The sequence below is a fragment of the Phaenicophaeus curvirostris genome, chromosome 4 (assembly GCF_032191515.1).
Source record: "Phaenicophaeus curvirostris isolate KB17595 chromosome 4, BPBGC_Pcur_1.0, whole genome shotgun sequence".
NCBI classification, from domain to species: Eukaryota; Metazoa; Chordata; class Aves; order Cuculiformes; family Cuculidae; genus Phaenicophaeus; species Phaenicophaeus curvirostris.
This window is the reverse complement of record NC_091395.1, coordinates 69,844,598-69,857,249: the sequence shown is the minus strand read 5'-3', so window position 1 is coordinate 69,857,249 and position 12,652 is coordinate 69,844,598.

Below are 12,652 nucleotides of genomic sequence, written 5' to 3'. Positions count from 1 at the left end.
ACCACAAATGTTGTTCTCTTAATGATGAATGAAATGATTTATGCCACAATTACTACGCAGAGGCCTTTCAGGGTTGAAGGAGGCCAAACCTTCCCAACCACAGGTTGCATTCTTCATGATGTTTGATCTGCACATGTAGCATGCTGCGTGAGGGGAATCATATTTCTGTAAAAGCACAAGATCCCCGAGGTAGTTGTCATTTTATTACGATAGAGCTGGATATGATCCCAAAAACAAGCTGCAGGAGTTGGTATTTTGAAAAGAAATCCACCTTCTTGGGCTTTGGAGTGACAGATTGTACCACAGGGATAATAACACTTAACAATCCTGTATAGAGTTATCTGTGTTTATACAGCATCCTGAGACCCTCAATTGCTTTTCCACTGCAAAGCTGCTGGACATGCACATGGGATCTGGAATGCATATACATGTTGCTTCTTATTTCAAAGGCCAGTAAAAGCTAGAAACCCACCCAATCCTGTAACACCTCCTGTATATTTAATGCACAATATGCGTCTGATCCACCCACTCTCTCTGCACTGGAATATACTCAGAGCAGAGCTTGTGCCACGCTCCTTGGAAAGATAAAACTACCACAGGAATTCCAAGGAGATAGCCATAGGAATCAGTCTCTAGATGTGGCTGGGCTGGAGTCAGATGCAGCACTGTGTCAGCACTGTCTTGTGGGAGCACGCAGGTTGTATTAAAGCAGAATTAAGAAGGGCTGATCTGTCCCTGTATGAGAGCCTTTACTTGAAATAAGACAATGTGCCACTGAGAAAGAGCTGGCCTAAAAGTCTCAGTAATAATGCTCTAATATTGACTAAAATTCTGCCAACCCTAATAGATGCGAGGCCTCAGCTCGTATTTATTTTAGGACATTTTTATATTTAGTTTAGTCTGTTCTGAAAGCTCCCATGCTGCTCATTACACATCCCTTTCCCTACCTTGGAGTGGGGCAGAACAGGGGAAAAGTCCCTGGAGAAAGGATGATAAGAATCTGGCCACCAGCCCATACAGCAGGGCCATGACTTGGGAAAGAGCCTCATGGGTGACATCTCTGAAGGGCTGGAGACAAGGGGTGTTTCTGTACCCCTCTGCTGCAGGTGGGCAGCCAGGGTGCACAGGCAGCAGCAGGCAGCCCATGACCTTTAGGGGTCTCTGGACGCATCCAGGAGAGAGAAGGCCACTGGGCTCCCAAAAACTCATCTTGGCATCGTGTGGTTTCTCCTCAGAGGCATCAGTCGGCACAGGCTGTTGAGTGATTAAAAAGCTTGTGGCTTTGTTCCAAACACTGCACAAAAGGTGTCCTGCTACACCTGCAAGTGCAATACTCCAGCCCATGTTTGCTGGAAATGTCCTACGTGGTGAGGGCATGAACGTGTCTGATTAGCAAATGTGATCACTGTCTTCTCTGCAAGCTCCAGACCGTTGTCTTCGTTTACTTCAAGGACAGGGAACACCCAGCCTGTGCTGGTGGTCAGTGGCACCTCGGAGAGCTTCTTGTGACCTCAGCACAGTCCCCCAGCTGTGCACATAGCGGCTGTGCTGAGTCAGCAGTATTTCAAGGTCTGATTTTAAATCTTTGCTTCTCACACCCTCCACAGGCACTCTCCAGGTTCGTTTTTTTTGTTTTGGTTTTGGTTTTTTGCTTGCTTGGTTGTTTTTGTTTGTTTGTTTGTTTGTTTGTTTAACCCACTCGGTGATTTCTCCAATTGTCTGCTTTGCTCTCCAGGCTGCCGAATTATTTTACCTCTGCCAGCATCTCCTCATACACAGCTCTTGCAGAAGAGACTCGGTGTGGCTCTCCAGCTCACTCATTCCTTCTTAATTCACTTCAAATCAAACAACTCACCCCTTGCAGGACCCTCTGTTCCTCCTCTGTCCATGCTGTTCAGTCGGAAACAAATTTCACAGGACGAGGTTGTGTTGCAACCAGCTCGCAGAGGGTGCAGGCACAGAGAGAACCTTGACAGGGTGGCTTAACCTCTCGCAGTGTTTACCCTGGCAGCCATTTGGATCCTTAATCTTAGCAACAACGACTTTCAGCTTGAAATTCAATAAACACGCCTGGAATCACGGTTCTTTGGGCTGGTTAGCTAATAAAAAACGGTTTAGCCATTCCAATGTACCTTATTGATATAAATGGACAGTGACATGAGCTCTGAAAAATGTACCACAGCGTCTGTATCCACCGGCACTATTTAACCATTGGATGCTAGGCATAGGCAGCCTGGGCTTCTACTTACAAACACCGACATTGATCTCTGAACCAATATTTCAATTCAGTCTTGTGAGCTCATAACAGTCCATCAGGCTGAAGGAACAGCTAGTCACAGCACCGTACGGCTGCAATTCTCTGTCTGGCTCACAAGTTGGCTAATAAATCCTGGTTTTGATAAGAGATGTTTGGTGATATCTATTAAGTGTACCTAACTTGATACTATTCGGAGACTCATGTGACCAAACCTCTGATCAAACTTGCCCAGCATATTAAAACTTGTACTGAAGTTTGTCCTATTTCATCACTTTCCTCCAATTCAGAACTGATCCAGGAATGACTTTCTGCCCACTAAGGAAGCAATCATGGTTGGACTCGATGATCCGGTGGGTCTCTTCCAACCTGGTGATTCTATGATTCGAAGTTCTATGAAGATACACTGACAGGGATACATGAGGGTACCAGCCTGCAATATCATTTTTGCAAGATCCTTCTTGAGCCCAGCATTGCATTAGTTCAGGGTGGTCCTTGAGCTCCACTGTCTGCTTTGCTAAATACAAGAGGTGCTGGTGAGTGCCTTGCAAGAGCGCACGGGAGTGATTGCAGGGGTAAGGCAAGCAGCTCATGCCACCAGACCTGATCTCATTTCTCTCCGTCCTCCAGCACTGTTCCAGAAGGCGACTCACAAGGAGCCTCAGCCCCAAGGGCTTTTGGAGAGGTGTCTCACGGCCTGTCCTGTCCCATCTCCCATCCAGAAAAGCAGAAGGGTCTGCTTAAAGCGTTCACACCTGGAGCCAATTTTGCTGACAGCAGCCCGTGTTTAACTTATTTTGAGACTACCAACAGGTTGCACTTTCTGAGAGTGAGATTAGCAGTCTCCCACCCAGGCAGGGCTGTGGAGAGACATGAAGGGAGAGTGGGGTTTTAGCCGTGCTGACACCAGAGAGGGGTTTTAGCCAAGGCCCCCCAGATCTCTTCCCAGGACAGCTGCTGATGGTTGCCAAGTCCCCAGTGGGGTCCAGGCAGACAGAGGTGCTGTGGGAGTCTAACAGTGACAGGCTCAGACACTGAGAGCGCCACTGACCACCTTGTATTTCAGCCCTTCACTCCTAAAAGGGCAGCCACTCACCATCCCTGAGCTGCCAAAAGGGTTTTGATTTTCATCACTGACAGCTCTGGATGTTAAGGGGATAAACAAATACAAAGCTTTGCGAAAGGAATGTTTATAAAGGGTAAAAGGAGAACAAAACGACACTATCTCTGCATGAAGGGGAGTGCAGGCTCCTAGCTTGAGGGGGAAGGAAAACTTTGGGGTTAATATGCAGCTTATGGTGTAGTAGTTCTAAAACAAACGCAATTGTGTTGCGCAGGCTTTACTAGTCTACATACACAGATTTTTTTATAGTAAGAAAGTGGCTGAGACACAGTCCAGAGCCGTAGTTTTCGCTGCACAGCACTACATCCCAAGCTCTGCTACAGTGGCCACCACAGTGACAAAGCAGCATCAGAAAATCTGCGCTTAATCGGGTCTGTTCTCCCCAGCCCCACGTGAGTGTGCTGCTCCAGAGGTTAATAAATGGGAAACCTAAAAATATCCCACTCCAGGGAAAACTCCAAACCTTGAAGTCCTTCATACAGGACTATCGCAATACCCCTTTGATTTCCTGTTGTAAAGGGCTTCCAAATGTTATAAGCTTTTAGTTTTCTTCTAAATGAAAACCAGTTCAAAACTATTAAAGGGCTGAGCTGACTTGATCTGAGATGCAGACCTTTACAACTCCCAGCAACCTTAAAACTCCCTGAACTCAGACTGGCCATTTCATTCTACTACCCTGCTCCAGGAGCGTCATGAAAGCATCCCCTACACCTGATGTAGAGGAACAGTCACTGCGGTGCTTTTGAAGTGCAGTCACAATACGAGAAACCACCCTGAATTCTCACTTATACTTCTATTTTAGCTGCAGGCTTAGGAAACCTCTGGATCCTCCTTTGCTCTCTCCCCTTAGAAAATGGGGATCAGAATAGTAACAATAACGGGTGTTGCTCTTACCCTGATGACTTTACATGAGATCAGAATTTGGTCCGCTTTTGCAAAATGTCATCTTCAAAATAACGATGGCAGCAACTCCTCATGCAGTGTTATAATTATGCTGCTGCGGTTGGTTTTATTTTTATCGATTTTCTGGCACCTCTAGCATAGCAGTTGTGAGAGCAAACATCGTGCAGTTTGACAGGCTGCCAAGCAATCTCTGTGACGGTGAAATAACCACATTTTATTTATATGTCTGCTTTTACCCCTATTGTTTTCAGTTAAACTGATGGTGTCACAGGCGAGGGTCTCCACTGACATGTAGGATTTCCTCGCTGCAGCTTCATCTCAATGCTTCCCTACACAATGCAACAGTATTGAGATGTCAGAGCCTCTGTGCCTGATAAAGGTGTCAAGACAGATCCCGGTCCCAGCGACAACAGGGCTAACTCCGAGCCCTCCACAGCGGCCGCAAGCAATCCTCGCTCTAAGCCCTTGCTGAAACTAAACCTCCACACTGCCTGGCTTTTTCTCTGACCCAGACAACCTCAGCTTGACTCCTAGACAGGTTGGGTTTTTTAGTCCCCTACGCAGAGCATTTTCAGCTCCAATAATATTTGCATCTATTTTTGGTGAATGAGCTGCTACGTCAAGAGGGATTAAAGCAAAGCTGTGACTTCTCTGTGCAAAGCAGCTCGGATCACTTGCCAGCAATAACTGATGCGTGTCACTTAGGCAACTCAGCCCTGTCAGTGATGTCTGAGACAACCACAATATCCCAGTCTGTATCTATGATAGCAACTAGATCATCATATTCATAACTAGATACAAGCAGTGTTTAATCAGATTTTATCAAAGCAGCTAACCCAGTTAGTGGCAGCAAACATGCAGAGTTCATGGATGCTGGTTTTTCTCCCATCAATAAAAATTCTGGGTGTTTGGTGTGTGACTCAGGATGCTCAAAGCTTCTTCACCCCAGCGTGCAGCACAGGGACTCTGCCAGGGGAGTGGGTGCATTGCCCTTTCTCTCTGCGAATCCTCAGGCTGAGCCAAAGCTTTGGATGCAGTTCTTGTGCTGCCCCCAACTCACAGATCCCCCTGCAGTCCCTTTCCCACCACCTCTTTTCAGAAAATGCGCTGTTACAGGGCCAGAAAAAGAAAACACACAGGACTCTGAAGCCACAATGGGAGCACTGCCGTGGCATTTGAGCTGGCTTTAATCTCCTATTGATACTGAAAATGCTGGCATATAGACTCAAAGACTTGTTTTGGAGTTTTAGAAAGTAGGCATCCTTTATCAGGCCTGGGCAACGTGACGGAGTGATCTCCATCAGTCGTGTGCAGCGAGACAAGAGCTGGGCACAGAATATATTTCCCACTTACATGCACACGTATAAAGTTTGCCAGAAATCTTATGCATATTCTATTATTTTCCAAGATCTAATTTTAACATTAATATGAAACTTTGTAATAGTCAAAACTCTTGCTAATTTGGAGCTGGCTCCAGCTCTCTGCCTGACCTTGCATTTGACATAGGGAAATACTGCAAACAGAGGTGATTACAGAAGAAGATACATCCAGCACACATCATAGAATCATAGAATCACTACGTTGGAAAGGACCCACTGGATCATTGAGTCCAACTATTCCCATCAATAACTAAACCATGTCCCTCAGCAAGTCATCCACCTGTCGTTTAAACACCTCCAGGGATGTGGACTCAACCCCATCCCTGGGCAGCCTGTTCCAGTGCCCAATGACCCTTTCTGTGAAGAATTTTTTTCCTAATGTCCAGTCTGACCCTCCCCTGGCGGAGCTTGAGGCCATTCCCTCTTGTCCTGTCCTCTGTCACTTGGGAGAAGAGGCCAGCTCCCTCCTCTCTACAACCTCCTTTCAGGTAGTCGTAGAGAGCAATGAGGTCTCCCCTCAGCCTCCTCTTCTCCAGAATAAACACCCCCAGCTCTCTCAGCCGCTCCTCATAAGGCCTGTTCTCCAGCCCCTTCCCCAGCTTTGTTGCTCTTCTCTGGACTCGCTCCAGAGCCTCAACATCCTTCTTGTGGTGAGGGGTCACACAAAGTATTATCATTCCTAAAGAATGACCAGTGTGCGGGAAAACACCGTTTGAAAGAAAACACGCTGTCAGAGGGGCATTCTGTCTAACTTTCAAAGTCTTGTCGTGATGGGACGCGGGGCAATGGGTATAAACCGGAGAGGGGCAGATTTAGACTAGCCATAAGGAGGAATTTCTTCACGATGAGGGCGGGGAGGCGCTGGCCCAGGTTGCCCCGGGAAGCTGTGGCTGCCCCATCCCTGGGGGTGCTCACGGCCAGGCTGGATGGGGCCTTGGGCCGGTGGGGGGTGTCCCTGCCCGTGGCAGCGGGGCTGTAACTGGATGGGCTTTAAGGTCCCTTCCACCACAAACCGTTCTACGACTCGGTGACAATACACCGTGCAGACAAAACTCCCCTTCAGCTCAAACCGACCACACTCCACCTTCTCGGCAGCGCGGCTCCGCCTCGCCGCGCTGGTTGCTCGGCGGCGGCCGCGGGGCGGGGCGGGGCGGGGCGGGGGCGGGCGGGGACCTCGCGGCGGCCGCGGGGCGCGGGGCAGACGGCGGCAGCGCCGCGGCGGCAGCGGCTCCCGGCTCCTTCCCTCCGTGCGCGGTGCCTGCGCAGGTAGGCGCTCGGCACCCGGGCTGCGGCGGACCCTCGGCTCTCTTTTCCCCCCCTCGACATCACTTTTTCCCCCCTCCTTCATCACTTTTTCCCCCCATCACTTTTTCCCCCCTTCATCACTCCCCCCTCGACATCAATTTCTTCCCCCCTCGACATCAATTTCTTCCCCCCTCCGCATCATTTCTCCCCATCCACATCGCTTTTCCCCCCCTCCACATCGCTTTCCCCCCCCTCCACATCGCTTTCCCCCCCTCCACATCGCTTTTCCCCCCTCCACATCGTTTTTCCCCCTCTCCACACCGCTCTCCCCGCTCCTCATCGCTTTTCCCCCTCCACATCGTTTTTCACCCCCCCCATCACCTTCCCCATCACTTTTCCCCCCTCGACATCACTTTTCCTCCCAGCACAAATTTTTTTCCGCCTTCCAAATCACTTTGCCCTCCATCACTTTTTTCCCCGTCGACATCACCTTCCCCCCATCACTTCACTTTTCCCCCCCTCGACATCACTTTCCCCCCCTCGACATCACTTTCCCCCCTCGACATCACTTTCCCCCCTCGACATCACTTTCCCCCCTCGACATCACTTTCCCCCCTCGACATCACTTTTCCCCCCCTCGCCATCACTTTTTCCCCCCCCGCCATCACTTTTTCCCCCCCTCCACTTCACATTTTCCCCCCCTCCACTTCACTTTTTTCCCCCCTCCACTTCACTTTTTCCCCCCCCATTCACTTTTTCCCCCTCTACTTCACTTTTTCCCCCCTCTACTTCACTTTTTCCCCCCTCTACATCACTTTCCCTTCCCCATCATTCCCCCCATCACCTTTTTCCCCCTTCCCCATCACTCCCCCCCATCACTTTCCCCCCCTCCCCTCGCCTTCCCCCCCCCCCCCCCCAGCACCCCTTGTCCCCCCCCCGGTGTCCCTCCCGGCGCTGACCTCCGCTGTCCGTGTCCCCGCAGCGCGGCGCGGCGGCGGGATGCGGCCGGGGGATGACTGAGGCGGGCGGCGCGGCGGTGGCCGCGGGGCCCCGGCGCCGCTCGGCAGGCATGCGGGCGGCGTGGGGCTCCGTCTGGTGCCTGTGGCTGGCGGCGGCCGTCGGCGGGATGCCGGCGGGGCGGCGGGGCGGCGGCGAGGCGGCGGCGAGGAGCGGCGGGCAGCCCGCAGGTAAGGCTGGAAGCGGGGCGCGCACCTGGGGGCGCGGGGGAGCGGAACCCCCTCCTCTCGCGGGGAGGCGGCTTCGCGGCGTGAGCCCCGCGGGGGAACCGGGGCGGGCGAGCGAGGAGAAGGCTTTATCGCTTCCCCTGACTGCCCGAAGGGAGCTCGGAGGGAGGTGGGTGTTTGGTCTCTTCTCCCGAGCGGCAGCTGCGCCGCGGGAGGTTCGGATCGGACACGGGGCCCCTCGCCGCGAGGAGGGCGTTGAGGCTCCAGAAAACAGCGACAGAGCTGGTGAAGGGGCTGGAGAACCAGCCTTGCGAGAGAGAGCTGGGGGTGTTTAGCCTGGGGGAGAGGAGGCTGAGGGGAGACCTCATTGCTCTCTATAACTACCTGAGAGGAGATTGTGGAGAGGAGGGAGCTGGCCTCTTCTCCCAAGTGACAGGGGACAGGACAAGAGGGAATGGCCTCAAGCTCCGACAGGGGAGGTTCAGGCTTGACATCAGAAAAAAATTTTTCACGGAAAGGGTCATTGGGCACTGGAACAGGCTGCCCAGGGAGGTGGTTGAGTCACCTTCCCTGGAGGTGTTGAAAAGACGGGTGGACGAGGTGCTGAGGGGCATGGTTTAGTGATAAATAGGAACTGTTGGACTCGATGATCCAGTGGGTCCTTTTCAACCTAGTGATTCTGTGATCAGGAAAAAAAAAAAATTCTTCACCGAAGCGTCCTCAGGCACTGGAACTGCCCAGGGAGGCGTTTGAGCCCCCATCCCTGGGAGTATTTAAAAGGCGAGTAGGTGAAGAGCTTAGCGGTGCGGTTCACGGTGTGCAGCCACCGTTGGGCTTGGGCTCAGAGGGCTTTTCCCGACCCGGTGGTTGCGATTCGGAGCGGTTCCCAGCGGTGGCAGCCGGCTCGGGGTGATGAAACGGTCCCTGTGCCCCACGAGTCCTCTGCCAGCGGTGGCAGCGCCTGGAACACGCGGAGTCGGAGCCGGGGCTGCGTTTCCAACTGCAGTTAAGCGCGGGGGGACGAGGCCCCCGTCCGTGCGCAGCGCGCATCTTGAGCGCACATCGGGAATGCTCGGGGAACGCGGGTTCGGGTGGGAGAAGTGGAGGAAGAGTCGTTTATATAACCGTGGCAGGGGGTTTGGAACTAGATGATCTTTAAGGTTCCTTCCAGCCCAAACCATTCTATGATTGTGCATCCATACGCTGGGAGCAAAACTGGAGTTTCCACAGCTCACGCTGGGTCGCAGCTAAATAACTGCGGGTGTGCGGAGAAGGGAACGGGATTTTTGGGAAGCCGGCAAAGATCTCTCCTCGAGTGGCAGCGCTGCAGTTGCAAGTGAAAAAGAGTTAACACGTTGGACAAAAGCTGGTTTGTTTGGGGTTTTTGTGGTTTTTTTTTATTATTTTTTTTTTAAGTAGTATATGGCAGGTTCGAAACCTCGTGTCTCTCTGATACGCCTCAGCTGCTACCTGAGTCCCTGTTTATTTTTCAAAGCTCTTTAATGGAAGGGAGCCCCCTCACAGCTCCACGGCTTCGGGATTGCATGTACCCGGCAGAAAGTTTCCATTGTTCAGGAAAGGGTTTGAAGCCTGTTTGCCAAAAAAGTGACAGGGGAATAAATGGGCTTCGTGGAGGCTGGGGGGTGGGGGCATTACTTTCATACCCCTTTTGGTTAAAGCTATAAATCACACCGGGGGTTGGTTTTGTTTTCAAGAAAGTCCTAATAAAACACCAGATTCTTAGTGTAACTCGTTTGGCTCATTTTTCACAGTCAAAAGAATTGATTTATGGGGCAACATCTCAGCGGCTTGGTCAGTACAGATGAGGTTGGTGTGCGGGGAGGAAGCGAGGAGCCTGTGCTGGTCACAGCGTGGGAGGTGGCAGAAGCAAAGTGCCACCAATTCTCCCTGGTTTAGGCTGAAATACTCAGCGCTGTCATATCAGGGACAGTTGAAGAACCAGAGGTGGGGAGCAACCTCGTTGGCTGCCTCTGAGGTCCTCTGGGTTTCCACTTGCATCTTCAGTCCGTAACTTGGGGTTGATGAGATGATCTAGTGGTGCTAAACTCTTCCTACACTCTAAGACACCTTTGCAAGTTAAGGCGTTGGGATGCTGTTCGCATTGTAACAAGTGGCACGTGTGGAGGGGAACATCCCTCTGGTGATGTCTGTGAGCTGAGCGATAGGTTGGGATTTCAGGGCTCCCATGGAAATCCTCGGGACAGGCTCTCTGTCAGCTCTCTCCAAAGTAAGTCTCGATGTCAAAGCCCCCTCACCCCGTGCTCCCTGGGAACAGGATTCCGCTCTGCACAGAGGGCTCCGGTTCACCCCAACTCCCAGCTCACCCCAACACGCAGCGTGGTCTCCACGGGTTGTCCTGATGCTGTGAGCTGCTAGAGGATCCCAGGGGAGCTTTGCGATGCCGGTGGCTCTCCCACCACCAACCACGTGCGTGAAGCCGGTGCTGCTCACCCAGCTCCACACTGAAGCCAGTGGCCACACCAGCACAGGGACACCCGCTGCCCGTCCAGCCTGGAGGGGAAAAGGTTGTGCAAAAGAAACTGTAAAGGATATAAACCTTCGGAGCCAAGTAAAAACACATTTTACTTTTTCAGTCTTTTTGAATTGAATGGTAAAAAGCAAATTCTTTCTCCTAGTCAAATGGGCCATGGGGTATTGGCTCATTACTGAGGGTTGTTGTTTGCTAGGCTTTGCATTTACAGTCTAAGGCCTTATTTTCCATAAAGGGGCTTGGAAGGATTTTTCCCCAGTGATCTAATTCTCCACACGGGGCTGTGAAGGCTATAACAGCTACTGCTTTGTGCCTATACTCAGCTACATAAAACACACATTGAAGGGAGGCATTCTCGAGGTATGTGTATGTTTGCTAATATGAATACTCGCTATTAGTGGAGGTGGAGGGGGTGCAGGTTTTAACATCTCCGCAGGGAGGTGTTCGGCTGTTGGCAGGAAGGAGGCAGATGGCGGGGCTGTTGCTGAATAGAAGCTAAACTAAAAACACCAGGGGCCTCATCTGGGCTGAGTTTCTCTTCTCTCCCATTCTCGGGGCCGCTGCAGGAAGAACAATGTCAAATTTCCCCCCTCCTCCTTTTTTTTTTTTTTTTTTTATGAATGAAAGTAGAGAGGCGAGGCAGGATTGAATGTGTATGTCATTCAGGGGCTATGACAGAGATGATTAGGGAGGTCAGTGAACTCCTTTGCAGCCCTGAGCATGCGGTCACTCTATTCAGGAGCCACAGAATAGACATCAATATAAAAAAGCCCGTCCAATTTGCATTAGTATTCAGATAAAGATATTACTTCGTACGATTTGTGAATGTCAAGTAATGCTGACTGTTTTCTTAGAGAGCAGACCAACTGAAACGGCAGTGTTTCACTTTTAAAAACTTCTTATAACCAGTCTGTCTCCTTTAGCTGATTTGTATGTGTCTGTCTGCATATGGTATACGTGAAAAAGGGAATTTCTATGAACTTCTGGGCTTCTTAAGATTTATATTGTACTAGTTATCGGCTAAAGTTGTCCATGTGCATCGAAAGAGTTTTATGGAGAGATGCTAAAGTTTGAGAAGGTTTGTGCGGGAAGAGGAGAGCTCTCCCAGTCTGTTAGGAGCAAGAATTGAAGCTTCCTTGTGCGGCGCTGGAGACGAATTGTCACCTAGAGCTACTGGACAGGCAGTTTGCCAGCCAAAAGAGTAGAAAAGAGGCCGTTTTAGGCATTTGCCTAAGTTGAATGGGAAGGCACATGCCAGTTCCTGTGAATTTTCTGCTTGGAAAGGACTGGTGGAGCACTGGTTGAGATGTTTTTCTTCATGCAGCTGATGGCAATCAGGCTCTCATAGCCCTCCGGCGTGCGCCCACTGGAAGGTCCAAGGTGTAGGGTATGGCAGTCCACATAGACGCACTTTGTGTATCGGAGCATTTCAAAGTTCACCCTGAAATTTTAAGGGTATTGAAGTGAATACCAAATAGCACCAACTGTTCCTGGAGCTCACCTCAGGGTTCACGCGTTAAAACCCTGTAAAACCAGTGGGTTTATATTGATGATATTGCCTACTTTGTGCCTGTGACCTGAAACCCTTTAGATGCAATGGGCAGCCATGAGTGATACAGTTTGAAGATTACAAGTTGATCCATTTCTTCTCATTAACAGTAGCAGCTGAAAAAGCTAATTAAGTCTTCAATGTTGAGACTGGCGTATTTTACAGAGCAATAAAGTAAGAAGGCATGAGTAAAGGATGATGAAATATGGCTTTTTTTCAAATCTATTTCTTACTTAGCAAATAGCGAACTAAAAAGTCTGTTCCAGTGCAGAGACGGACTCATTAATGTATTCGATACTAGCTGTATAACATCATGTCTTCTACGCATATTGACGAGGGTCACTCCAATTAAATCTGAGTTTTTTTCTTTTAATTAAGACTTTATTAACAACCACTGAGTAGGGAATCTGACGAAAGTAAATCTGAAAATTGTATAGCGAAGTGTTGATCTGCTAATTAAATCATGCAATTAAACTAAGCCACTCTGACCAGCATGTTAACTT